Consider the following 25,821-nt stretch of genomic DNA (forward strand, 5'->3'; position numbering starts at 1 on the left):
CTGTTCTGTTCTCATTTTTTTTGTTAACGGGACAAAATTTGCACATATGCATGTGGAGAACAAGGAAAGCTGCCCTTTAATATCACATGTCAATTCTGTGATCAGCTGAGACTCCACAGTTGCTGAATCTTAGAAATGTGTAACATGGCCAAAAGTGTGCTTCAAGAGAGATGGGTACTCTAGTATTAGCATTAGTACCAAGATATGGTTGAGACATCAGTTTGCTGTTTCAGGAAATGACCTATTCTGCTTAGACTAATTTGAAAGCAGTATTCTTTGATTCGGCTCCCAAATCAGGCTTGTGCCTTCCATCTATTCTCATTGGAAATCTGAAACAGCCACCATTTTTTCCTTTTTTGTCAGAACTGGATGAGATTTGCAGGCATAGTAGCCTGTCAAGAGAAGATTATACCTATCTACCAAATTACATACCCATAGGTGCAGCAGCTTTTGTATTGTACAAAATTTTTAAACATTGTAAGTTTTGCGTTTTATGTATTTTATTTTATTTTCAATGGAAGGACAATTTGTATGAAAATTGCTCATATCATATCATAAAGGTATGTCCACAAAAGAAAGCTGCTAAGTTTTAGAAGGATACATACAGTGCTAGACAGCTACTGTGTTTGAAAACCAATGTGTTGCTTTTAAAACAGTAAAATCTGGTGACAGTGGATGTTCCTAATGTTTCCATCCTTGTCCTCACAACACAGTAATTCAAGAGTCCCTTATAAAACATACTCTGTGATTAGAATGTAGACCTGGCTGCTCATTCTACTCCACTCCCTCCCCCATCTCTCTTTCCCTCTTCCTTTCTGGATGTCTAAAGTCTAAAAGCACTTGTTTTGCCCCTACTCCCCAAAACCAATGGTCACATGAAATTATGGCAGGGTTCCAGCTTCAATTTGTGCATCTATTTCTTTCGATTTTATCACATAGAAGGAAGGGCCCAATTCTCATGGATAAATGGGTGTTAAATCCGGGAATATCCTGCAAAAGCAAAATTGGTTTCAGACTATGTCCCCTGATATCGCCATTATCCCGGACTTAACCCGTGAATTAAAGTGCATATTTTGTCCATTTTTGGACACTTTTTACTTTTGGGAAAATCCCAAAAGTAAAAAGGGGCACATTTTGGCCACTTTAATCACAAGTTATGTCCAGGATAATGGCAATGTTGGGGGACATAGTCTGAAAACAAGTATTATTAATGGGATTTGGGTGCCCATTAGTTGAGATTATTTTACTTTGGCCACATAATGAGAAGGCACAGATCACTAGAAAAAACAATAATGATAGGAAAGGTAGAGGGTAGAAGAAAGAGAGGAGGACACAAACCAGATGGATAGACTCAATAAGGGGGGTTGTGGGCAAGGGCTTGCAGGATCTGGGCAAGGCAGTGCAGGATAGGGATTCTTGGAGATGTCTCACTCACAGGGTCAACATGAGCCGGAACTGACTCGAGGGCAGCTAACAATAACAACAACAATGCTAGCTTCAAATAGAAGCCTCCTTCTACTTGGGAAACAGCTAAGCTGAACAAAAGGTGCACAAATTGGCATGGTCTTTGAACTTCATCTGAATCTGACACACATCCCTAAGAGCTTCTCATGTTAAGCTTCAAGAGTTGGCTTTATGCATGCTCTACATGTAATATCCCTATTCTGAGATATTTGGTTGGTTTCATCATCCTAGTTCAATGACTAGGAACACTCAGCTTCCCCAAGAATATTATTTCTTTTGCTTTCTATATCACCCTTGAATCTGCTAATGCTCCCAAGGTAATGCATAACAAATGAAGACATTTTTTAATGAAAACATTTAGAAAATAACAACAAACATAACTAAAACAGAATCCAAGGTCAGCCCTGGTTTTAAGATTCAGAAGCCATACAAAACAGTGGTCTTAGTCAGAAATTCACAAGGAAAGGAGCCAGAGTGATGTCTCCTGAAGGAAATTCCACATCTCAGGTGCTACTTCAGAAAAAGCTTTATCCCCTGTACTTACCTTATCTAGGCTCCCAGGGTAGTGGTATATGCAACAGGTTCACATATGAGATTTTCTGATTCCCAGAAAAAGCATAAATACTAATATGTATTTATCATTCAGTTTACAGCAGACTGTAACCAAGCTTGAGAATTGTCAAAAATCTCAGTAGTGTTGATCATCTAACCCACAGCGGAAATGGACATGTGTCATATATCATGCTTGATGAGTCATTTACATGAGTTATTTGAAGAGATAGATATTCCAGGAGGGCTGATAAATATTCTGAAATGCATTTCCATTTCTTTGGCTTCCCTGCCTAAAACTACATGTCCTTTATGAAAGAATTTGTAATCACTCACTGGACAGGAATGCAAATCTGACTTTGTTAGAAGTAAATATCACTGAAACCAATAGCAGCTGCTCCCAAGAAGGAAATGTAATTTAGCCTGTAAGTCTGTTTTAGACTTTGCAAACAAAGCTTAAAAAGCAGAATCTTTTGTAAACTCTTTAGTTAAACCACAAAGATTTTTTTCTGGCTATCATTTGACACCAAGGATGCAATATTGTAGGAAAGATCAAGAGAACATTTTTGTCCATATATCATGACAAATCATATCAAACAAGTAACAATTGGCAGAGGTTGGGAATGAACAAAATTAGCCCATGTGTGTAGGCTACAGATTTCAACCAAGCTGGGCACTGATTTATCTATTGTGTTATATACATTGATTCCATCACATCACATCCCTTGAAAAGTGGTGGTATCTCCTTCTTTGGAGGTTTTTCAACAGAGGCTGGATGGCCATCTGTCAAGGGTGTGTTGATTGTGTATTCCTGCATGCCAGGGGGTTGGACTGGGTGGCCCTTGAGGTATCTCTTTGTCAAACTCTATGATTCTATGAGTCCATGATATTTTAATCCATATGAGTCTGGATGATACCTTGATTCCTCTCCACCACACCAAGAAAAATGAGAATGCTGCTATGAAGGTTTGGCAGAGCTGAATATATATTGTATATCCCTAGCCTGTGCTTATGTAATCAAACAGGCATTGGAAGTAACTTGTTCAAGTAACTTATTATTTAGAATTAATTCCTTTTCTTGGTAACTCAGTCAAGGATGGGAAAAGTAACTCCACCATCTCCCACCGTAAGGATGTGTAGACAAATAGGTAAGATTAGAAGATCTGAGAAGTACCTCAGGTGAGGCATCAAACCAAGGTGGGTAGGTAATCCAGCATTCTGTTTTCTTCCCAATGATGCCCCACTCAGACTATCTGAAAAAATGTTATCTCCCCATATGAACCTGCCTGGGTTCTAAGAGAAGGCTTTCTCTTGGTCCCAACACCATCACAGCCTTGCTTGGTGAGGATATGATATGAGAGAGCACCTTCTCATTGGCTGCTCCCACTCTTTGGAACTACTTTCCACGAGAGGCTGGGCAAAAGGTCCTTTTGTTGGTAGGCAAAGACCTTTTTGTTTAAGCAGGCTTTTACTATATAAGCAGGAGAGATTTTTTAATTGGGCTGTTTTATCTTTCTTTTTAAGCATGGTACATCTTTTAAAGAGAGCCAGAGTGGTGTAGTGGTTTGAGCGTTGGTCTATGATTCTGGAGATCAGTTTTAGATTCCTTGCTCAGTCATGGAAACCTGCTAGGGATCTTGAGCAAGTCACATGTTCTCAGCCCCAGAAAGCTCTGTGATAGGTTTGCTTTATGATCGTTATAAGTCAGAAATGACCTGAAGACACAACAACAACAAACAAATGTCTTTAAAATAATTTTATACTGTGCTTTTATGTGATGATTGAAATTTGTATTTAAAAAGTTTAATTGTTCCATTTTTTTTAGTGAGTCTTTCTGGGAGCTGCCTTGGATCCTGCTTTGAGAGAAAGGCAGCATACAAATGAATCAATCAAACAAACAAATCCAGATTCAAGAACAAATAATGATCTAGATATTGGCAGCTGTCACCACTACAATCTTAAACGAATGTATACCATGCTCAGACAGTTCAGTAAGGGATACCTTGTCTTTACATTTTCCTAACTTCAATTTCTGTTTTTGTCTATTAGGACCACACTAGAGGACATGCTGAAATTTGAGTTGGAAAGTACCCAAAATACTGAGGACAACTATACTGATGGTTCTCCAGTAAGAAGACAGCTACCAGAGACAAAATGATGTGGGAGTCTTAGAGGGAAAAGGACTCTGTTGAGGAAAAAAAATTCAGCTATCTGAACATATATATGGCTTATAAATCATATTTATAGATAAACATTTTATTTCCTGCATCCTTCCTCCACAGAGATTTTTTAAAACCTTAATCATTCCCTTTGAGAGGATGAGAAATGTTTTTCCCCCCAAAATCAATTCATTCATTTCCTTCTCTCCCAAGCACAAAACAGGGCTGATATGGGGGGGGGGGGGGGGGGAGAGATAAAATCCTGCATGGGAATTTTCATCTTTAGATTTTCTGGTTTGTGGCATAATTATGTATGCAAGTTTAAACACCAACTTAGAATAAACATTTCATTTTCAGTGTAAACATATCTAACACAAGTATTTTAAAACACCTTTTTAAGTGTAAATTTAACACAGTGATCCTTAAAAAAACTCTCTTGATCCTGATTTACTAACTTTGGGCCTGAACAGACAGGCTAAAATAAAGCTGCTTTGGGTCACTTTGGAGGTATGCTGTTTAAATGCTACATGCATCCTAAGGGTCCGTAAGCCACGCCAAAGCAATGTTCCAGGTTTTTTTTTTAAATTAAAATTTATTATTACATTCTAAAACAAAACATGACAACAAACAGTACACCTAAACAACAATAAATACAGGCAATAACCCACATAAGGCCCTGAAAATTATAGATAAAAGGTGTATTCAGGGATCCTGAAAGACATCTTTCCATAAAAATTTAGCTAAAATTGGGGGATGTCTAGAGACTAAATCTTGCTGGATGTATTCAATAAATGGGTGCCAAATCTTATGAAAGGTCAATCCAGTGTAAGCCTCTCGCTCTGTTGTTATTGTCTGCCATTTTCTCCATTAACCACAAGTCCCAGAGTCTAGTCCACCATCCTGCAATATTCAACTTTCCAGTTTTCCAGTTCTTGGCTATCTCAAGCTTGGCAACAGCCAGAAGCAAACTAATAAGTTCTTCATGCTGCAGGGCTTTATTTTCAGTCATAAAAATGGAGAACAGGAGCGGGAGTGGGGATAATTGTATTCTTTGTTTAGTGATCTTGGAGATCAGTTGTAAAATTTCTGTCCAAAACTCATGCACTAAGGGACAGTCCAGCCACATATGTACAAAGGTTCCCCCCTCCAGCATTTTGGATTAGCATTGGTAGACATACGAGCCAGTTTGACTGGGGTGAGGTACCATTGATGGACCAACTTGATAGTATTCTCTTTAATGGCAATGGACCTAGTTTTAAATGATAAATGAGTCCATATATTTTCCCAGGTCTTACTATCAATTGAAAGGGAAAGTTCTGCTTCCCATCCTGCCTTATGAAGCATTAAGTTCCCAAATGTTTCTTCTAGCAGACAATTATATATCCATGCTATTTAGCCTTTAGAATATATAGCCGGAGAGATGTACATGTTTTCAAAAAAAAAGTAAGTGGGCGAGGATATTCCTGTATCTGAAGCAGTTTCTTTAAGAATAAGTGTATCTGTGTTATTTGATACCAGTTCTGATTACTAGGGCCCAGAGCACAGATTAGTTGCTCCATTGTGATAGTCGTCCCATTGTGGAACAGGTCCCTAACTGTATACAGGCCAAGGACTGGAGTGTGGCTTTGGTGCAGCTTCTGGCCTCTTAAGATAGCATATCTCCAAAGTGATCCAAAGCACCTTTATTTTGGCCTGTCTGTTCAGGCCCTTAGTTACCTTTTCCTACTGAGATATTGTAAGTTATAATGCTGTTCTAATGAGTCTCCTATTTGCATCAATGGCTTATCTCCCCCTCCACACTGTCTTTTATGCATTTGACCATCCCTGTATGGACATTCCACCCTGTCCCTTCTTTTTCTATGGGACCAAGCTATTGCAAATATTACCAGCTTCTTTCTACCTTTTTTACATGGAGTGGTAGACACAGCAGCATGTCAGAATAACTTTTTTAAAAACACTTTTAAAAGAAAAATTCCTTGGAGGGACAATGTTGCATAAATTGTCAGCTCTCAAGGTAGCCATGGGTGAAATGCCCTTTCTTATTAAATGTCACAAGATTTAATGTCATAGTATAATTGGGATGAAAGGATAATTGAACTCAACTCAACATGCCTTTTTCCCCACTACCACATTATTAATCAGCAGGAGAATTGAAATATGTTAGAAAAAGACCCAGTTCTTGAAGAAATGGTTGGCATTGCAAGGGGAGAGGGGAAATTAAAGCATTTCACTCTTGAGCACAGACATGAAGAATCTGAAGAGAAATTTGATTTGCAAGTAGAACGTCAAAACAGGAGGGGGCCTGCAACAGAATTAGGCATTTATTCGTCAAGCATATGATTTTCAGGATATAAAATGCCCATATGTCTGATCTATAATATCATAGTGTCAAGACAGTCACTGAAGAATAACTGTGAGAAAAGGTTTCAACACAAAGCTTCTTTCTTATTTTTTAAAGAAGTTTTTCTTTGTATAACTACTTTCATGTTTAAAAACATGAGACTGAAGAGGCACAGAATCGCACTCTGAACTGTTGCAAACCAAATGGCATAATGTATTACTCCCAGTACTGTTTGCAATTAAATGCACCCATTCATCTTTCTCTCAGGGTTCTTCTTGCCAGACCTCACCAAAGAAGTTGAGTGCTCTCCATGAAAAATTCATTAGGTAAGATCTGAGAATTTTTCACAGAGCTTCTTCTGGAATTTGGAAAGGGGAGAAGAAGGGCTTGATAACCATTTTGCTTGAGCTAGGATTTTGTTGTGGCTTCACTGATCGATTAATTCCACTCCGTCTTTCATTCTTATTGCTTTACACAACTGTGCTTTCCCCTTGCTTTCACAAGATAGCTTTGATGTATGATGCGCCTTGTGGCAAACATCATTCACTCTTAACCTCACAGGGCCAAGTCACACATACATTTTCACTCCTTTACTCCCCTGGATTTTAAAAAAGAAAAATTCATAGAAGAGCAGAGCCCTTTAGATATCAAATCCTGGTAGATCATTGTTTCTGTCTCATTTCGGTCTTTTGGGTTAAGCAGAGCTACAAGTTCTCAAAAGACACCCCCTGACTGTGATTGCTTTTTGTTAAGGGAGATTTAGGCTCTAGGAAACTGAATGGTGGCTTTGGTATAACAGCCTAAAATCAAGGGACTTGGTATAACACGCCAAAATTTCAAGGGACTGACTACAGCTGGTATGGTGTCACTTTTCTGTATATTGATTATATATCACCTAGATCTTAGCATAGACATATCTATATAGATTTCTTGGCACAACCCTAATATCCCAAATGTTTCATCCATTGTAAGAAATACTATGTATGTGTAGTGTAGACAGAGATTTTAGGCCAGTAATAATAATAATAATAATAATAATAAATTTTAAAATGTGATTTTTTATAGGTAATAGGTAATCATTACCTAATGATAGTTAATAGAACTTTAATAGAAATGTCCCTGTGCCTAACATCTTTATTTAGTTCTGGGGGAAAAAAAAATTCCTTTAAGTCAAAACAGACTAGTATCATTAAGATTTGGTTTCAGACAGAATTTTTCCCTCAGGTCAAAACATGCCAGTGCTCCTATGGATTATTTTTCATGGTAAATGGCAGGGATTATTTGCTAGAGCCATCTGGCCTTGTATAACTAGATATATTCATTTTCCTACAGGCAGTTTTGGCATGCTATATTTTGGCCAGTCACTGATCCTTTCCCTCTGGCTCAGATCATCTAGCGATCATAGGCTATCATGTTTAATTATCAGGAATAAATTCTTAGGAATGTTTTGGTCATGGAGACAAATATGTTAAGTGTACAGAAGCAAATGCACTATAATCTTACTTGTGGTAAACAGGAAAAAAGAATCACACAAATTCACTTTATTTAACTTGTAATGAATCAGGAAAATTCATACTGGTAAAACTGATTCTTGTTTTCATATTCTAAGAAATAAATAGTGTGTATGCGGGGGAATAGAGGAAGGTCTGTATTATATATTAAATCATATCTATATTGTATTATACATGCTAAAACAATAGTTTCTCAGATTAAGGACCCAAGTTTAATGGGTGGAGATAACTAAGGGTTGTCCTAAATCCAAGCTCCTCTCATCCTAGAGGGGAAAGAACTTAGGCCAACCATTGCCCTTGGCCTAACCTTCTGCAAGAACTGAAGCAGTTTTGCTGGGCTTGAGGGGATTTGAATATAGCATAAGATGCTTTTCTGAACACAATCATTCTCTGTCCCCTTTTTGACCTAACCCACATTGCCATACTCTATGAATTTGATCCTACTTCAGTGGCTTCTCTTGAAAGGTTAAAAAATGTCTGAAGTGGATTATAATTATAATTATAAGCAAAGAGATTTCACCTAAACATTAGAGAGCTTTTTTTTTAACTGTAAGAGCTGTTTGACAGTGGAAGAGATTGCACGGGAGCATGATAGATTCTCCTTAGGAGGTCTTTAAACAGAGGTTGGATGGGCATCTTTCAGAACTGCTTTAGTTGCATGTTCTTGCATGGCAGAAGGTTGGATTAAATGGTCCTTGAGTTCCCTTGGAGCTCTATGATGATATGATTCCTCATTCTCCCCACTTCAAGTCTCATGAAGCCCAAACTCTCAGGATTGTTTTTTTTTTGGGGGGGGGGAGGGGGATGTGCAATGGTGCACACGAGGTCAAAAGAAGTTGAAACTATTCACCTTTCAGTTCTCTGGATCACCATTCATGGTGCTCTAGCACCCAATCAGTGGCCCAGTAAGGTAACTCTTCTTGTGATTTCTATCTCCGGCTTGTCAGCAGTAGATGTCTGAGTGGGGTATGAGTAAATACAATATTTTTGGAAAGGCAGGGGTAGAGAGATACATTTCTAACTCAATCTACTGTTGTAGAATTAGAATGAAACCTGTCAATACAACTCCCATCACACATTTATGACAATTCTGTGAAATATCAGCAAAATGTATTTGTTATCTTGGATGCTGGAGTGTATTCAGGCAAAATAAGAAAAGTGCATAGACCAGTGATGGCGAACTTTTTAGAGACCGAGTGCCCAAACTCAGTGGCACTCCTGCACCAGGTGTCAGGGGCAGGACTTTTGGGGAGTGGGACTTTTAGGGGTGGGACCTCCAGGGGCACTTCTGGGGGTGGGACTTCTGCCTTCCAGGGGACAGGACTTCTGGGGAGGGGGAGAAATCCAAGGCACACTCCCTCAGCCTCAGAGGGTAGCAATGGAAATCCCACTCTGACGAAGCTTGGCCATGATAGTTTCACCTTAGGGCTGCCAGGAACTGGTGCTTGGAAAGGAGAGAGGGCGCTCTGGGCCCATAAGTTGGAAACAACCTATAGGCACACAACAACAACAACAACAAACATACTAAAGCACAGAAGGCACAGCACAATAACAAGAACACAGGGCCTGTACAGACAGGCTAAAATAAAGCTACTTCGGGTCACTTTGGAGGTATGCTGCTTAAATAACACACACATTTAAAGAGGCCAGAAGCTGTGTAAAAGCTGCACTCCAGTCCTTAGGATTGGAGCATGGCTTTGGCACAGCTTCTGGCCACTTAGGATGCATGCATCATTTAAACAGGATACCTCCAAAGTGACCTGAAGCAGCTTTATTTTGGCCTGTCTGTATGGGCTCATAGAGAGCCAGCAGTTTGAGTGTGCGACTCTGGAGACCAGGGTTCAAATGCCAGCTTGGCCATGAAACCTACTGGGAGACCTTGGGCAAGTCACACTTTCTCAGCCTCAGCGGAAGGCAATGGCAAACCTCCTCTGAAGATACTGTGATAGGCTTGCCAGAAATCACTTGAAGGCACATAACACTCACGCCCACACCCAAGTCACACTCTCTCAGCCTCAGAGGACAGAAATGGCAAATCCCCTCTGACAAAACTTGCCAAGAAAACCCCATGATAGGGTCGCCAGAAATGACTTGAAGGCACACAAACACAACATTCAAATCTGGCAGGAGGAGGAAGAGAAAGAGAAGATGTCTCAGGGGTGGGACTTCTGGCCAGGACTTCCTGCTGGAAGGGGTGGGACTTCTGCCCAGAAGGGCTGTGCACTGCCCCTCCTTTTTGCAACCTGGTTTTCTGCGGGAAAACCATGCCAACACAAATAGGTACCAGGCTAGCCACGTGCCCCTGCCCGCCCCTCCTTGCTGTGACCACTGTGTGCCCTCAATGACAGCTTTGCATGCCAGAGAGGGCACACATGCTACTGGTTCACCAACACGGGCATAGACAATGCAAGGAGAGCTTGTGACATTCCAAAGAACAGGAAATGAGGCAAATTAAAATGTTTAGCATGGCTGGAGAATTAAGTCATAATATCTGAAGCCTAGCTCAGCTATGCAAATCCACTGGGTGACTTTTGGGCAAGTCACACTCTTTCAGCCTCAGAGGATGGCAATGGCAAGCCTCCTCCGATTTTACTAAACAAAAGGTACCTGTAACAATGGAGGACTTAACTAAATGTGGCCATCATCAGCTGGTTTGAGGCTGGGATTTCCCCCTCTGTTCCAAGGGGAGGGGGACTGTGCCAGATTATGATCATGGCAAGCAAATGAGGGCTTTGCCCCAGCTGTAGTCTGGTTCTGGCATTAAAGCCTCAATAACAACAACTACTACTATTAAGCTTTCTATCCTGCCTCTTTTCCAGATCAGGATTCAAAGCAGCATACAATTTTTTTAAAAAAAGTTAAAAATCCACAAGATACAAAGTTAAAACAAGATTAAACAATCAAAAACCAGATTAAAACACACATAATTAAAAATATACACACCCACACAGCACCAAAAGCAGCAGTAGCTGGATGGAAGGGTGCTTGCCTTTTGTTGACTCTCCTGAGTAGGTCTTCCTGGGGCTTCTTCACCTGACAAAAAATTATAGAGTCCCCCAGTTTGTTATTTGCAAGAGGAAGAAGGAATGGATCTCACCAGGGAGGGAACTTTTCCTCCCAACAAAAAGAGTGAACATACAGGGAATAATGCCCAGTTTGAACTGCGATGACTACTATGAAACTATTTTGTTTCCTTTAACTTGAGTGCCTGTCCAAACCATGTGACTGTCATTTTGTGTGGCTTAGCTCAAAATATAGCTGCGTGGAATGTGAGTATTGAATGCTCCAGTAAGTCACAACTCTTTCCAGTACACTCAATTCCATGTGTCTTCCCACCCAGTTTTCTGTTCCTTCCCATGATGTTCAGTCAGCATTCTGCTGCTATGAGGCATGTTCAGCTCTCATTGTACTGTTTCCCTATTCCCCCAACTCAGCATTTGTTGTATCTCTAAGAAACCTCAGGATTTATCTCAGCACATTCTTATACCTCTCTTGGGCATACATGTTGTTGTTTTGGCGACATGATGACAAGCACTCAGATAATTTTCTACAGGTAGGATATATTGGTATAGTGATATATCGATAGAATTCTGAATTGTAGAAATACAGACAGTGGAGTAGGAGAGGGGATCAGTGTTTAAATGTTTCACTATGTTAAAATTTGCCTGGTTGCAGTAAACTATTACATCAGAAAGTGGATTATGTTGAAACTTTTCTGGTGTGCTTATTTTTTATATGCAAAGAGATTTTATGAACGGAGGAACATTTAGAAAAATGTAATTTCCCACATATAGAAGGTGCAGCAGTTGATAAGCTCAGCTATTTTTGTCACAGAGTATGGAATATTTACCTTTTGGAACTACATCTTCTGGAAGCCCTCAGTATACCCACCATTGTTGTTGTTATGTGCCTTTAAATTATTCCCAATTTAAGGCTACTCTAGGTTGAGGTTATAACAGGGTGCTCTTGCCAAAAGACTTGTTGGGGGTGTGTGTTGCTAATGCCTTTCCCTGGGGCTGAGAAAGTGTGACTTGCCCAGTGGGTTTCTATGGATATACCCTAGTCAAACACTCAAACCATGATGCATCTCAATTCTAAATTGTGAGATATGTATTCCCATGTAAGTCTGCATAACTATGTCCTGCATTCAGTCTGTGTAACTTGTAAAGTGTCTTCACTTGGCAGAACAACTGAAGTATAATTATTAGCACAGTGTGATGTTTGTGTTTGCCCGACAGCACAACTTGGTTAAGATTTCAAAAGACAAAGTTCCATTCCCGCAAGAGCCATTCCTCTTTTACATTTGTTTTTGTTTTCTAAACCCAAGCATCTAGATTTCTGCAGTACAACTGTTCACTCATAGCCTACCCATAATTACCAGCTACCCATTAGAAATGTTTTCACGGTTATCATGTGAAGAAAGGACACAGTGGAACCTGCAAGTGGCTTTTACAGCTTTGTGAAATTGTATGAAAATAGAACTGGACATATATTGCTTGGTCAAATAGACACCGATATATAATGGAACTATAAAAGAGAGCATGTTCCATTTGGAACCCAGGTCAATGGCTTGAAGCCTCTTGTTATAAAACACAACTACTGCTGGCATTCTATATGTTCCAAAAATTGCCTAGAATCTCCCAGGATAAAAGGAGAGAATTCAATTTTACTCCCCAAGAGAATGAATTACTAGTGCCCCAAATAATTAACCATTACCAGCATATGTATGCTGTAAGGGCAAAGAGGGCACTGCAAAGAGTGTGAGATTATTATCTCCTATTTACAAAGCTTCTGGGTGCCATCCTGTGCCTTTAAAGAAAAAAAGTAAGGAAGGAAGATATCTGAAATTTCAGGAACCAGTTACACATAAATATCAGCAAAGCACCTGTTTCATATGTACGCACAAACACACACACTCACACTCTATGGCTTAGTCCAATATTGCACTAATGCAGGGACTTCACTTTCCCCTATCCTGCACTTCCAGTTCTCCCTGGAGTTTATCACACTGGGGCTAATTTCGGCATTAAAGGGAGATTAAAGCACATTTAAAGAATCCTGCAAATAATGTGGAAATGGCAAGTAATTGTGTGAATGATTATCGCATGCAATTTCACAGGTAAAGTGATATCAGAAATGCATTGTTGCTGAAATCCTGAAAGTAAAAAGATGTACCGTATATACTCGTGTACAAGTCGATCTCATGTATAAGTTGAGGGAAGATTTTAGGATCAAAATCCTGGATTTTGATATGACCAGAGGATAAGTAGAAGGTAAAATTTAGGGGACTATAAGGAAGGATAGAAAGGGGGAAATATCACTTCTGTCCCTCCTTCTCCGGACCTCTCCCAAATGATTCTCAGGTGCTGGAGGAGAGGTTTTAACATCAGATTGAGAAAGGAAGCAAGTGGATTTAAATGGAGAGTTGTTTCCATAGGAAGCAAGGTCTTGCAAAATGGACTGGAGAGATGGTTTTAAATGGAGAGGGTTTTTTGATAGGAAGCAAGGTCTTGCAAAAGGGACCAGAGAGAGAACCAAGTGGATTTAAATGGGGAGATTTTTCCATGGGAAGACAGGTCTTGAAAAGGGAGCAGAAAGAGAAGCAAGTGGACATCAGTGGAGCACACCAGTTGTGTCCTAGTCTATGCATGATAGTAGGGATCCATGAGGAGAGGTGGGTAAGAAATAATAATAGCAATAATAATAATAATAATAATAATAATGATGATGATAATAAGGGATACAGTGGTCACATGGAGCATAACAGAAGTTAAATAGCAAAATCAAGACACTTGAAAGACATCAGTACTAAGGCAGTACACCTTGGTATTATTATTTTTTAAAAAAAGAAGATTTAAATGCAGTTTGTTAAAATCTATACCTAAATACCCTGAAGGTACCAGATCCTGTTTGATCATGAAAGCTAAGCATAGTCAGCCCTCGTGAGTACTTGAATGGGAGACAATACCCAGTGCTGTTGGCTATATTTTAGAGGGAAAGAACTGGTAAAACCACCAGTATCTCTTGGCTTGAAAAATCCTATGAAATTCATGGGGTCACTGTAAGTCAACAAGCAATTTGAAGGCACATACACAGTTAAAATCTGTCTGTAACCTGTAGTTTACTACCTTCAGCCACTAGGTGGTTGACTTTCTCTAGAGCTGACCCTGCGGTTGTTTTTAACCTTCTTCAAGTTGACTTTGACTTTTGGAGGCTTCATCAATAAGAGACCTCCAAATCAATATCAACAGTCCTGCACAAGTCGTGCAGGTTCAGGGTCATGGCTTCCTTGATTTCATCCATTTATTGGTAATGAAGTCTTCTTCTTTTCCTATTGTCTTTCTATACACAGCCTGCTATCTCCACTTCTCCAAAGGACCTTTAGTCAGATCCATGTTCTCCTTCTCTGTGCATGGCCCCTGAACATATAAACATCGAGCAGGGGAAGGACATGCTGCTTTTTAAGGGGAGAAGAATGAAAGGAAACAGAGCAGAAGGCTGAACAGGCACTAGAATGGAAGAGAGGAGAAACTAGAAAGGGGACGAGAAAAGAAAGAGATGGGACCAAGGGGTTAGTTTTTAAAAACCCTAACACTGAGTAATTCTGTTAGTACTTGATACATAAAGTTGCTTTTAATTATTTTTGACAGCAATATGTTGGCTTAAATTTAGTACATGGAGGTACATGTTTATTCTCTTTCCACAGTGCTTTGTGTCCTCTATGGCCTTTTAGCTACTGTACACTGTCTATTATTTGGTTGAGATGAAAGAAAGTGAAACAGCATAGCTGGAACAGGGATGATTGGGCAAGTCATGTGAACCGTATTTGGTTGACCGCATTGTATTGGACTCTGTACTTTTCTACCTGAATAAAAAACTCCCATCATGTTGTTACTTAAAGAACACACAAGCAAAATTCAACCCATCTTCTAAATATCGGGAAAGGTTGTAAAAGGAAAAATAATGTGTTTACTAGTCCCCCCGCCCCCAACCTGCTTTTAGGTTAGCAGTAATTTACAGCATAGTACTGTTGTTTTCTGAAAACAATTTTTCTTATTATTTTACCTGAATTTTCCTGTTTCTCTTGACTGCCACAGATGACTTTGACAGCAATTACTACTCCACAAGAGCAGATATTCATTGGTGAGCTATTAGCCCGTTCCAACAGTGCAGTAATTATTTTTGTTCGGAAGGATAATAACCCAGTATATTCATTGTTAGCCTGTCTGTTATTGTAGACTAGTTAGAAAAATACCCAATGCTTGGATCACATAGAATGAAAGCTGTCATGGGAAAAGGAGGAGGTGGGTGGAGAAGCCATTTTTGTCAGGAAGAATCAAAGAAAGTTCTTTTAAAAAATGGTCTTCTTCCCTAGAAGACAAAGAAATGTTGATGCTCTTGGCAAGAAACTACCAGGAAGCTGGCAGAAACCCACAAGGAGGCTCTGCTGCATTATTTTAAAACATTCTGAAAATTCTGAACAGTCTTGGATAGATGTAACCTAGAGGAAAACCCACATTTTCCATCTTGAAACCTACTTAGCAATAAATAAGCTCAATTGTGGCTGTTGGTGGGATGCCACAGGGTCTATGTCCAGATGGTTAACCTACTGCTTAATTGGCACAATGACGAACTACCTAAAGTTAGGGGACCTCCCGTAAGGTGCTGCCGAAGTAAACCTGTTTATATTTTCACAGTACTTGAATGCTGAACTCCAGATGTCAAATAGGTGGAGGGAAGAAAGAAGACAGCCAAATGCAATTACAACAACATGCAAAACCACTGCAGCTACATCAGGAAACAAGGCAAGTTAAGGACCTTTGGCTTCTTTGAAGCCTTAATTACAGCTTGGTTTGGAATACTAATACTCAGCTAGAAAATCTGATGCATTATTTTTCCTATCTCAACTTTGGGAAACCTATCAGGGCTTCTGGATGCAGATGTTTATAGTATATTTTGCTGTGCCCAAAGAAGTTCTTTTCTTTAAAAAAGTAATTTCCACACACACACACACACACACACACACACACACACACACACTTACAACATGGCTATAGAGAATACTTTAAAATGTTCTTGTCCTTAAGGAGAAGGAATGACACAACACATCAAGACATCCAGTCTAAAAAATGTGAAGTGCCGTAATTTCTTTCTTCCTTCCTTCCTTCCTTCCTTCCTTCCTTCCTTCCTTTTGGGATTATTTATTTTACATTTATGACTATGGCTGCATCTGTACTACAGAAATAATCCAGTTTGACACCACTTTAATTGCTTTAGCTCAGTGCTATGGAATTTTGGGAACTGTAATTTGTTGTGGCACTTGAATCCTCTGACAGAGAAGACTAGGGAGATTATCGCACTGCGTTCTGAGAACGTTCCGTATCATCACGTGATGAGAACGTTCCTGGAACGGATATTACCGCATTAGTAATCAAAACGTGATCAGAACGTGATCAGAATGGCAGTTTACCGCACTGTGATTCCTTTTTCTTGAAACCGTTCTCAGAACGGTTGGCTGTATTACGTTTTGTGGGCTGTGTTCTGATGACGTCGCCACTCAGTGGTTGGACGGCTTGGGAGAGGCGCTGCTCCCAGGAAAGAGGGAAAAGGGAGGCTTGGCTTACTGAAATCCCTCACCTCCCTTCCCCATAGGAATCAATCCAAAAACGGAGGTTAAAAAAGAGCAGTGAGCCCTATGGGTCTTCCTCTGGGGAGGCAGAGGATGCTTGGCTATGGGGATGTCCTGCCATCTCTCTCTCTTCCCTCTTTCCCCATAGGAATCAATCCAAAAACGGAGGTTAAAATCTCTCCCAGATGCAGAGCCAAAGGGCTCGCCTCTGCTCCTTTTAAACTCAGTTTTTGGATTGATTTCTATGGGGAAGGGAGGTGGGGGATTTCAGTAAGCGTAGGGACTCTGGCCGGGAGAGTGCTTCTCAGCCTCACTGAGAAGTCTTCCCTCCGAAGATTCTCTTGGGAGGGAAGGAAGGCAAGCGCCCCCCCCCATCTTGTCTTCCCTCCGAAGGGAGTCCGAGGATTTTCTTGGGAGGGAAAGAAGGCAAGCCCCTATAAAACGTTGGGGCTTCATATGCTGGCATATGTTTGAAGAAAATAGGATAAAACCTATGTAACTTGATGGGCCAAGGGCAGAGTCCCCTCCTTGGCAGCCTGGGCTTTAAGGGAGCTCCACGGAGGTCCCTTCAAGCGGAGGGAAAGGGAGGGGACTGGACCAAGGGCAGAGCCCCGGCAGCCATTGCAGCTCTTTAAACCGGTTAGAAAAGAAGAGTCCTCTGCTGTCATCCCATTTCCCCTTTTTGGCAGCTTGACACCCTTTTGCTCCTGTGTGTGTGCATGTAATGTGTGCCTTCAGGTTGTGAGCTTCCCTCCCCGCTTTAACTCTTGTCTGGCTCTTTGCTATGGAATTCTGGGAGTTGTTTGCTTGCTTTTGTGTGGTGCTCCAAACAGAGGAGCTTTTGTGGGTTCCCTCCTGGATTGAAGGAGGAGAAGGTCCTGGGCATCCCTGCCTCCTGCATTGTGACAGCACAGGAGCCCCACTGGACATGACACTAGAGGCCCCCCCCCAGAAGCAGCCAGACCCTCTCCCTCTTGCTCTCTGCTCTGGTCTCCTCTTTCCCTCTCTCTTTCTCTCTCTTTCCCTGCTTTTCTCTTCTCTTCCTTGTCCCACCTTTCCTCCCTTTTTCCTTCCTTCCCTCCCTCCTTCTTCCCCCCCTCTCTCCCTCCCTCCCTCCCTCCCTCTCTCTCTCTCACACACACACACACCTTCCCTCACTGCAGTCGCTCGCCTCCCTGTCTCCCTGCCTCCCTGCCTGTCATTCTTTCAGCCAATCAGGAGACGGAGGAATGAGGGAACGGATTTGAGAACGGATAAGAATACCGCACACACTTCTGTTGGAACGTTTTCATCACGTTTCAGCTCGCTGGGAACACATTCAAATCTGTACCCTCCTGGAACACATTTGGAACACATTTAATCGTTCTGAGAACCCGATTGGAACACATACGTGTGGTATACTCAAATGCGTTCCGTTCTCATCACGTGATGAGAACGTTCTCAGAACCCAGTGCGATAATCTCCTAAATGTTTCACAAAACTACAATTTCCAGAATTCCATAGCATTCAGACATGGCAATTAAACAAGTGTCAAACTGAATTGTTTCTGAAGTGCAGATGCAGCCTATATTATATAAAAATCCTCCAGATTGTCCTAGTAATTTTGTCAGGCCTACTTGGGATGTTGAAACTAAAATCATATCATCTGCAGAAAGTATTACATTTATAAATCTGTCCTGATCCCTAAGACAACAGCATTTATTTAAAAATTTGAAAAGGGGGATCTAAAATACTATCTTGCCACACTTCTTTATATACAGGAATCTAATTTTAAAAAGCAATTTGAATCTACTCAGATCTTCCAAGTTGTTTTGGGTACAAAATGCCTCTCAATTTAATCTTCATTTTTGACAATTCCCCCCCCATACTGTGATAATACTTTTATTAGATCAAGCAAAAAGGCATGACAATATGTATGTGCAAAGGTGACCCTTGCTTTTTGACAATTCGTCCCAAAGACAACTACTATTTATAGAAGCAAAAGCTGCACTTAGATCAATGAATAAAATAAAATAAAGAACTGCCACAATGAAAAATGCATATGGAAATAGATGTCATAGTGTGAAACCTACCCTTACCAGTTTCTTTCCTGAAACCTTTCTGCTCTTCTGACAATTAATATTATTCACAACTATAGCAGGACTGGCTACAGTAGTATCCTATTTCCCTCCAGATTTTACTGCATGGCTTACTACACTCCTGTAACATAATACTGAAAGTCTGTGTTACTCCAGTCCTCCCTCATCGTTGCTCCAGTGCTGACACAGCTAAAAATTCTTCCCCAGCTAAACAAAGATAAGGAGGAAAAAGTGGGAGCTGAGTAGAGGTAAAAAAGGCTTTGTAAAAAGGATCTTCTTTGTTAAAGGCTGTGGACAAAAACCTGAGTTCATGAACTTTGGAGCACATCAAACAATAAATACATAGGAAAACTATGTATTTATTATTTTACTTTTCTGATTTTCACCTTTTCTTCCCCCATTCCCGCTTTCCTCTGTTTAAAACTCTTTGTACATCCACACTCTCTTTTTTTAGATCTTCACCTTTTCTTTCACTCTGCTCTCCTTTTCATTGACACAATTGTGATGGGGAGGCATTATAGCAGCAGAATGATTAAACAAGCAGAATCAGGTAGACCTGAAACATTCATAGAATTTTAAGAGTTGGAAAGGGCCAGAAGGGTCACCTAGTCCAACCTTCTGCCATGCAGGAACACACAACTAAAGCACTTCTGAAAGATGCCCATCCAACCTCTGCTTAAACACCCTCTTAGAAGGAGAGTCAACCACCCCTGATGCAGTCCATTCCACTGTCAAACAGCTCTTACAGCAGTTCTTCTGATGCATGGTGGGATACAAAAATCAAAAAGAAGGGATGATGTATTGATGAGGAAATGTGTGGCAGTCTGATTCCCATTTCTGCAGCCTTCTTGGCCTGTGAGTGAAGTGGAGTGGTCAGAAACAATCACTTTGACCTCTCATCTTGAGAAACAAATTCTAATGATACAGTCCTCTTCATCACTTTTTAAGCTCTCAGGATGCACTGCCTCTACTTTGTCTGCCCTTCTTACTATGCTGTTTCTCACCATTATGACATTATGTGGTACAGAGAATTTCCAGTGATATGCTGTATAGGTGATGAATATCTACTTCGTTAATCTTAGCAGATCCCCTCTTTCCTCCAAAGCATTAGCAGGAGATGACAGAAAAGAAGTAGAGACAGCTGTTTCCTTCCCTCAAGAGAAAAGCACTGAAGTCCCTAAGGATACAAAAATTACCTTTTCTTAACACTCAGGAAGCAGCTGTCACATTTCTTAGGACAGGAGTTTCAAGGGAACCAGTTTTAAACACTAAGGATATACCTGGTGGAAATATACAGACAACTACCAGATATAGTTGAACATAGACATGAATTTCTCTGTCTCCTCCCCTAGCAAATATATTGTCATTTCCATTCATTAGCAAAGCAAACAAATGCCACTCTTCACACACTTCTGGCCACTTGCCTATATGATACATTAGGGAATTGAATCTGTTCAAAATCAGCAGATCTACATCAAGATAGATTTCTCTTTGAAATGTTTTTGCAGCAAATCCCCCAACTCGGCATGGGATGTACGTGTGTGTGAAAATATGGCTTGTAGGCTCTAAAGGGGCAGCTTTACAACAGGAAACCGGGAGGAAAACATTTCTCTTTTAAAGTAGATTTCTTGAGAGAAGACAAGGGAAGTCCCATGTCCAAGCTGAAGTCTCTTGTTGTTATAGTGCTATGTCTTCAAGTTGTTTCCAACTTATGACAATCCCAAGGAAAACTTATCAGAGGGTTTTCTTGGCAAGATTTATTCAGAGAGGCTTTGCCTTTGCCTTCCTCTGAGGCTGAGAGACTGTAACTTGCCCAAGGTGACACAGTGGGGTTCAATGGCAGAGTGAGGATTCAAACCCTGATCTCTACAGTCATAGTCTGATGCTCAGACTACTATAGCACATTGGCTCTTTTAAGTTAAAGTTTTTCATATGTTATTGGGTAGAACTTTGGAGGGAATACAGATGGGCAGCTCCTTGCTGCCCGTCTTTACCTCTCATCGATGCCGCGCCAACAGCACGGCATGGCACTGACGCGCTCCCTAAAAAGAAGTCACCTAGAGAGGCTTCTTTTTAGGAGTGTCATAATGGTGCTCATGCTCCTTGACGCTGCCATTTGGGCGCGCGAATGCCCGTGTGTCATTGTCGTGCACCCCATGTGAGTGGGGCCACTGCAAGATGGCACATGGGTGCCACTAGTAGGGCTGGGTGCATATGGACGCCCAGCCCTACTGAGCCCTAAAATCGGCCCCAGCACAGCGCTTTGCACCAGTCTGTATCAGTCTGCACCTAGTGTTTTGCACCTAGTCTGTTTAAGCTCCTTGAATAACCAGAACTCATATTAAACTTGCAGAATTACAAAAGATCACTTCGGAGTGCATTTGAAAAGCTGCCTGGTAAGAAGAAAAATAATTAAATTGATACAGACTTTTTTAAAAAAATGCTCTGCAACATCTTAACAAACAACTGTCACTCAAAGATGCACTGAAGCATTCTTTTCTCTGCATCATTTAGCATAAAAATACTGCTGACTCTTTGACTCCCCTTAAATCGTATTTTCCCCTAAGGAGTTCCTGACAGAACTGTGACAAGAAACAGTGCATAGAGGTAACTTTTGAAAATCTATAATAATGGTAGAAGGTATTTTAAAATGTTACTTCAGCAGCTACAGCACATGTTTACTCAGTGCTAAAGTGAGTTATCACCTATTTAAAGATATTTAATTACTTATATGAGTACAATCAATTGGTCATATTGGCTAATCAAATTATTCCCTTTGCATAACCCTGTGTACAAGAAAAAAATTTTTTTTAAGAACAAAAAGAATTTCTTATTTTTTGAAATATGCATGCACAGCATGCTTCGCCTTAGTAAAAGCACTTCCTTCTGTGGGACAGAGAAGTAGGAAGAGTGCTCCCCACCTGCAAGATATATAAGCATTTCTATGCAATATTTTTTAAAAAATTAAAAAACTTTTTTGTATTTCACACCCAGCATGTTAGGTTCTGCCAGCAAATTTCTTTTCTGCTTGCAAAACCTTCTTCTCGTGGGGTTTTTTTTTTTTTTTTTGGGTGGGTTTTTCGGGCTATGTGGCCATGTTCTAGAAGTGTTTCTTCCTGACGTTTCGCCAGCATCTGTGGCTGGCATCTTCAGAGAATGCTTGCCTGGAAAAAAGTGTGTATGAGTGAGCCTGGGAATGCAGGAGTGATTTGCATGTTTATTGTTCTGTGCTGATGGCAGGCCTCAGGCTGGGAGGCTAATGCAAAAGAGGATTAGTGTCTGCTAATTGATGATCATTATCTGCTGGGAAAGCCCCTGACTCTGAGTGGTTTCCCATTTGCATTTGCTGAGTCTTCTTCTCATGATTTTAGAGACCACTGAACAGAGGTCTTTGCCCAGAGAAATGTTTTGTGGGTGCTGCTGGATGAAGAGCAAAGGAGTGGAAAAGAGGCAGGAGGAGAGAAAAGCAAGTTATGGTAGATATGCTTCCTCCAATTCAGGAACACAGGCACATGCTAGCACAAAGTTACACCAGAGTAAGTCTTCTCCTAATTTCCAACATCCCTGGGAGGAATGGGAAGGATTCAAAATTGATTCAGGGGGCCTTGGGTGGATTGTGCTCTTTTTGGCCAGAGAACGATGTTCTAGAAAAGTCTTTGGATTTGATTTAAAAATGTATTTCTTTTTTAAAAAATGTATTAACACCAGGGGGTAGACCTGCATCTGGATATCTGTTCTAGGCAGGGAGAAAATGGCTTCTCTTCCTACCCACCCAGCATGAAAATGCAGATGGTTGATGCAAGATAATTAGTATGTCCTCATTCCAATGATGTCATTTGGGGTGTGTCATGGGTGGACCACACTGGGTGACACCCCCAGAGAGTGGGTGTCACCCAGAGGGTGGTACACTTGGAGAGACTGGCACAGCTGCTGGACAAGTGAGAAAAGGTGCTTTCTATCTTGCACGGCAGCTGCACTGGAACCTAAATGGGCCTTCTGGAAGCCACAGTGCCACCCCACTCAATAGCAGTGGCTTTGGGGGTAGCAGCTGTCTTCAAGGTATGGCACAGCAGCCACTAAAGATCTTTTTGGGGGGGTGGCTGCCTTCAGAGTCCAGCATGGTTCCAGCCACATCAGATCCTGAACACTTGGGGGGAGGGGGGCACAGCTGCTTTATGTATGTGTATATAAATACAGATATTCCAAGATCTGAATAAAGTCCAGAATCCCAAACCCTTCTGGCTCCAAGCATTTCAGATAAGGGAGACTCAACTTGGATTTCTTTCTGCCCAACTGGCATGTAAGAATAATGAGCTGCCAGAGCAGAGAGAGAATTACACCCCCCTCCCCAATGCACATACACACATTTGGCAGGCTGCTGCTACATGTCTGGGTTGTGTCCTGGGTGCAGTGAAAGATATTTCTCTTCCTCTATGACCAGCATGGAGATACCAGGGGCAGGGGTACTAGATATCCTCCTTTTCCAAGACCTGTTCTACATTTCAACCCTGCATCAAGGAGGAATTTTGAAATGTCCTCCATTTTGAGAATGACTAAGAAGCATGGATTTATATTTATATGAATGTTTGTGGGTTTCTTGAATGTCCTACATTTTGCAGTACCTTGTCCTCCCTGGTGGTGAGGACCTCTGGTCACCCTGAGCAGTGGTTGGAGGCTTACATTGACATAGAGAGTTGGCATGGGATGGGCACAGAGGAGAGGCTGGTGAATGGATACAAATGTACAGCAGGCTAGATCCAATTAAGCAATTAATTACTGAGATTGTTTAATCATAACTACACCTTTAATTATTAGTGGAAAACAAGGGCACAAAATTGATGCTCCTTCAAATGGTTACACATGTTAAGTTTTCTTTTAAAAAAGAAGCAGATAATTTCAAGGGATCATATGCAACATTCTGCTTAGGTAACATGTAGTGTAAATCTGGAGGATCTGAAAGCATTTATCCCAAAATTATAATATCAGTTTTTTGGGTAGCCCTTCTGAATTTCCACACTTAAATATGGTGTTCTCAAAATAAACTTCCACTGACAATAGCTATAGCGTATTATTCCGCTGACCATTTATGTCCTAGAAAGGTACCTTCTCTCGCTGAGGTACATAAAAATACAGAAATTGAACTTTATTTCATTAACTTTGCAGGCTCTCTACAGTTCCACTGACAATATTAAAAGGTTCCATTTGAAAACAGCACTGTATTGTTTTCTAAGCTTTAGATGCACCTCCATTGAGTGCTCCAAGTGTATGTGTGTGTACATATTTCTACCAATATTACTGAGGACTGTTTACCAATTTATACCGCTCTGTCCAGGACTACCAGTTAAGAGGAATCCCAGTAGAGTAGTGTTCAGAGAAACTCTAGCAGTTCTTTGTTTCCTCCTAAAGTGCATATGATTAGTGCTAAAGGAGAAGGACAAAGAAAAGGAAAAGCTGAATTGAAAAGGTACTGTGCAGCTGAGGTTGTGCAATTGTAGTTGTGCCACATGGGAGCGGTCTCCTGCTACTCCAGACCATGGTGACTGTATGACCCTCTTCCAAAGCTGGCTGCCATCAGCAGTCAGATTATTCAGGCTCCTTTTTGGTCCAAAGGACTAGATTGCAGCACCAGAGTGGCTTCCGGCTACTTTGTGGGCATGCATTGATTGAATGTCACTCCCCCACTGCAGCCTCAAGCCACTTTATTTGGCCTATGTGTTTTGGGCCTTGGAGATCTTTGGAGCAGAGACAAACCACAGAGGGAACCAATGTTGCTGAGTGCAAACCTCCCCTCTCAGTCTGTCTTGCTCTCCAGAATTTAATCTTTGATAATTTTTCTATGAAATCACCTGATCCACACACCAGACAGATTAATGTCTGAAAGCCTGTATTTCCTTGTATGAATCTGTTGGTATCCAAAGATCTGGTAGTGGTGGCGGACCTTCCTGTCTCCCCACCCTCCCAGGCTCTTCTATTGAGGACATAGAAAAGGCCGTCTTGGTGGCTGCTCCTAGGCTATGGAATTCCCTTCTGAGGGAAACTCAATTGGCTTCTTATCTTTTCAACAGCAGGCAAATGCCTTCCTATTTAAATAAGTCTTTAGTTTTAACTTGGGTAATAGAGGAATACACAATAATGTGCTGTTCTTAATCTAATGTTTGTTATATGTTTATACAATTTTTTAAAAAAAAACAATGTCTTAAAAGTTGTGTTTTGGAATTGCTTAATTTTTAAAAAGTTTTGTATTACAGACTTTTTTTGGCTATTTTGTTTTAAGCAATACTGTAAGCTGCTTTGATCCCTGTTTGAAGAAAAGTGGGATATAATTGAAATAAGTGAGTACCATCAGCCCTCAGTATCTGTGGGGAATCCATTCTGGATTCTCCCAAGGGTACCAAAATCCACAGATGCTCAAGTCCCATTGTCGTCAATGGTGGCATTGCCACATGGCGATGCCACCATTAGGGACAATGGGACTTTGCCACCCTGGTATGCTGAAGCTCGCCTCACCCCTCTCACCATGTGGGGGGCAGGGAGCCATCTCTTCTTCCTCCTCTACCTTGTACTCCTCTGCTGCACCCCCATGGGCTTGCCGTCTGCAGATACTGGAATCTGCTGATGGCAAGTCTGAGGATATGGAGGGCCTAATGTTCTTTGCATATTCAAAATTTATTATTCACAGATATAGCACTTATGAGCCCACTAGAGCACTGAGATCATCAGGAGAGGCCCTCCTCTCTGTTCCACCATCCTCTTAGGCTCTTTTGGTAGGAATAAAGAGAGAGCGTTCTCGGTAGCTCCTCCCAACTCTGGAATGCCCTATCTAGAAAGGCCAGGTCGGCCCCATCCCTGCTCTCCTTTTGACGTCAAAAACTTTCTTATGGTGCCAGGCTTTCTCAAACTGACAAAAGCCGGACTTTAAATGCTGTGCCAGGTTTGTATTGAGTTTTGTCTAGAATTTTTAATATATTTTAAATTTTAATGTGTCATGTTTTTTAACTTTTTAAAATTGTTTAATTGTTCTTTTAAACTTTGTATCTACATTTTATTGCTTTGTATTGTGTTTAACTTGTACTGTTTTAGATTTTGTTAG

The 25,821-nt window shown here is 40.9% G+C and overlaps 1 protein-coding gene across 3 annotated transcripts in view; it reads right to left on the reverse strand.

Annotated features, from left to right (window-relative positions):
- The window catches only part of B3GALT1 (beta-1,3-galactosyltransferase 1), a 416,413-nt gene that overhangs the window by 183,962 nt on the left and 206,630 nt on the right, over positions 1–25,821 (reverse strand). Inside the window, exon 1 of one of the 3 annotated variants that reach the window (XM_042446558.1) lies at positions 2,009–2,074. The exons of the other annotated variants lie outside the window; for them this stretch is intronic. The gene's annotated coding sequence lies outside the window, so the exon portion shown is untranslated. Of the gene's footprint in view, positions 1–2,008; positions 2,075–25,821 lie in introns of those variants that run through there. 3 annotated transcript variants of the gene reach the window in all.

This window comes from Sceloporus undulatus, chromosome 1, assembly GCF_019175285.1.
Source record: "Sceloporus undulatus isolate JIND9_A2432 ecotype Alabama chromosome 1, SceUnd_v1.1, whole genome shotgun sequence".
NCBI lineage: Eukaryota > Metazoa > Chordata > Lepidosauria > Squamata > Phrynosomatidae > Sceloporus > Sceloporus undulatus.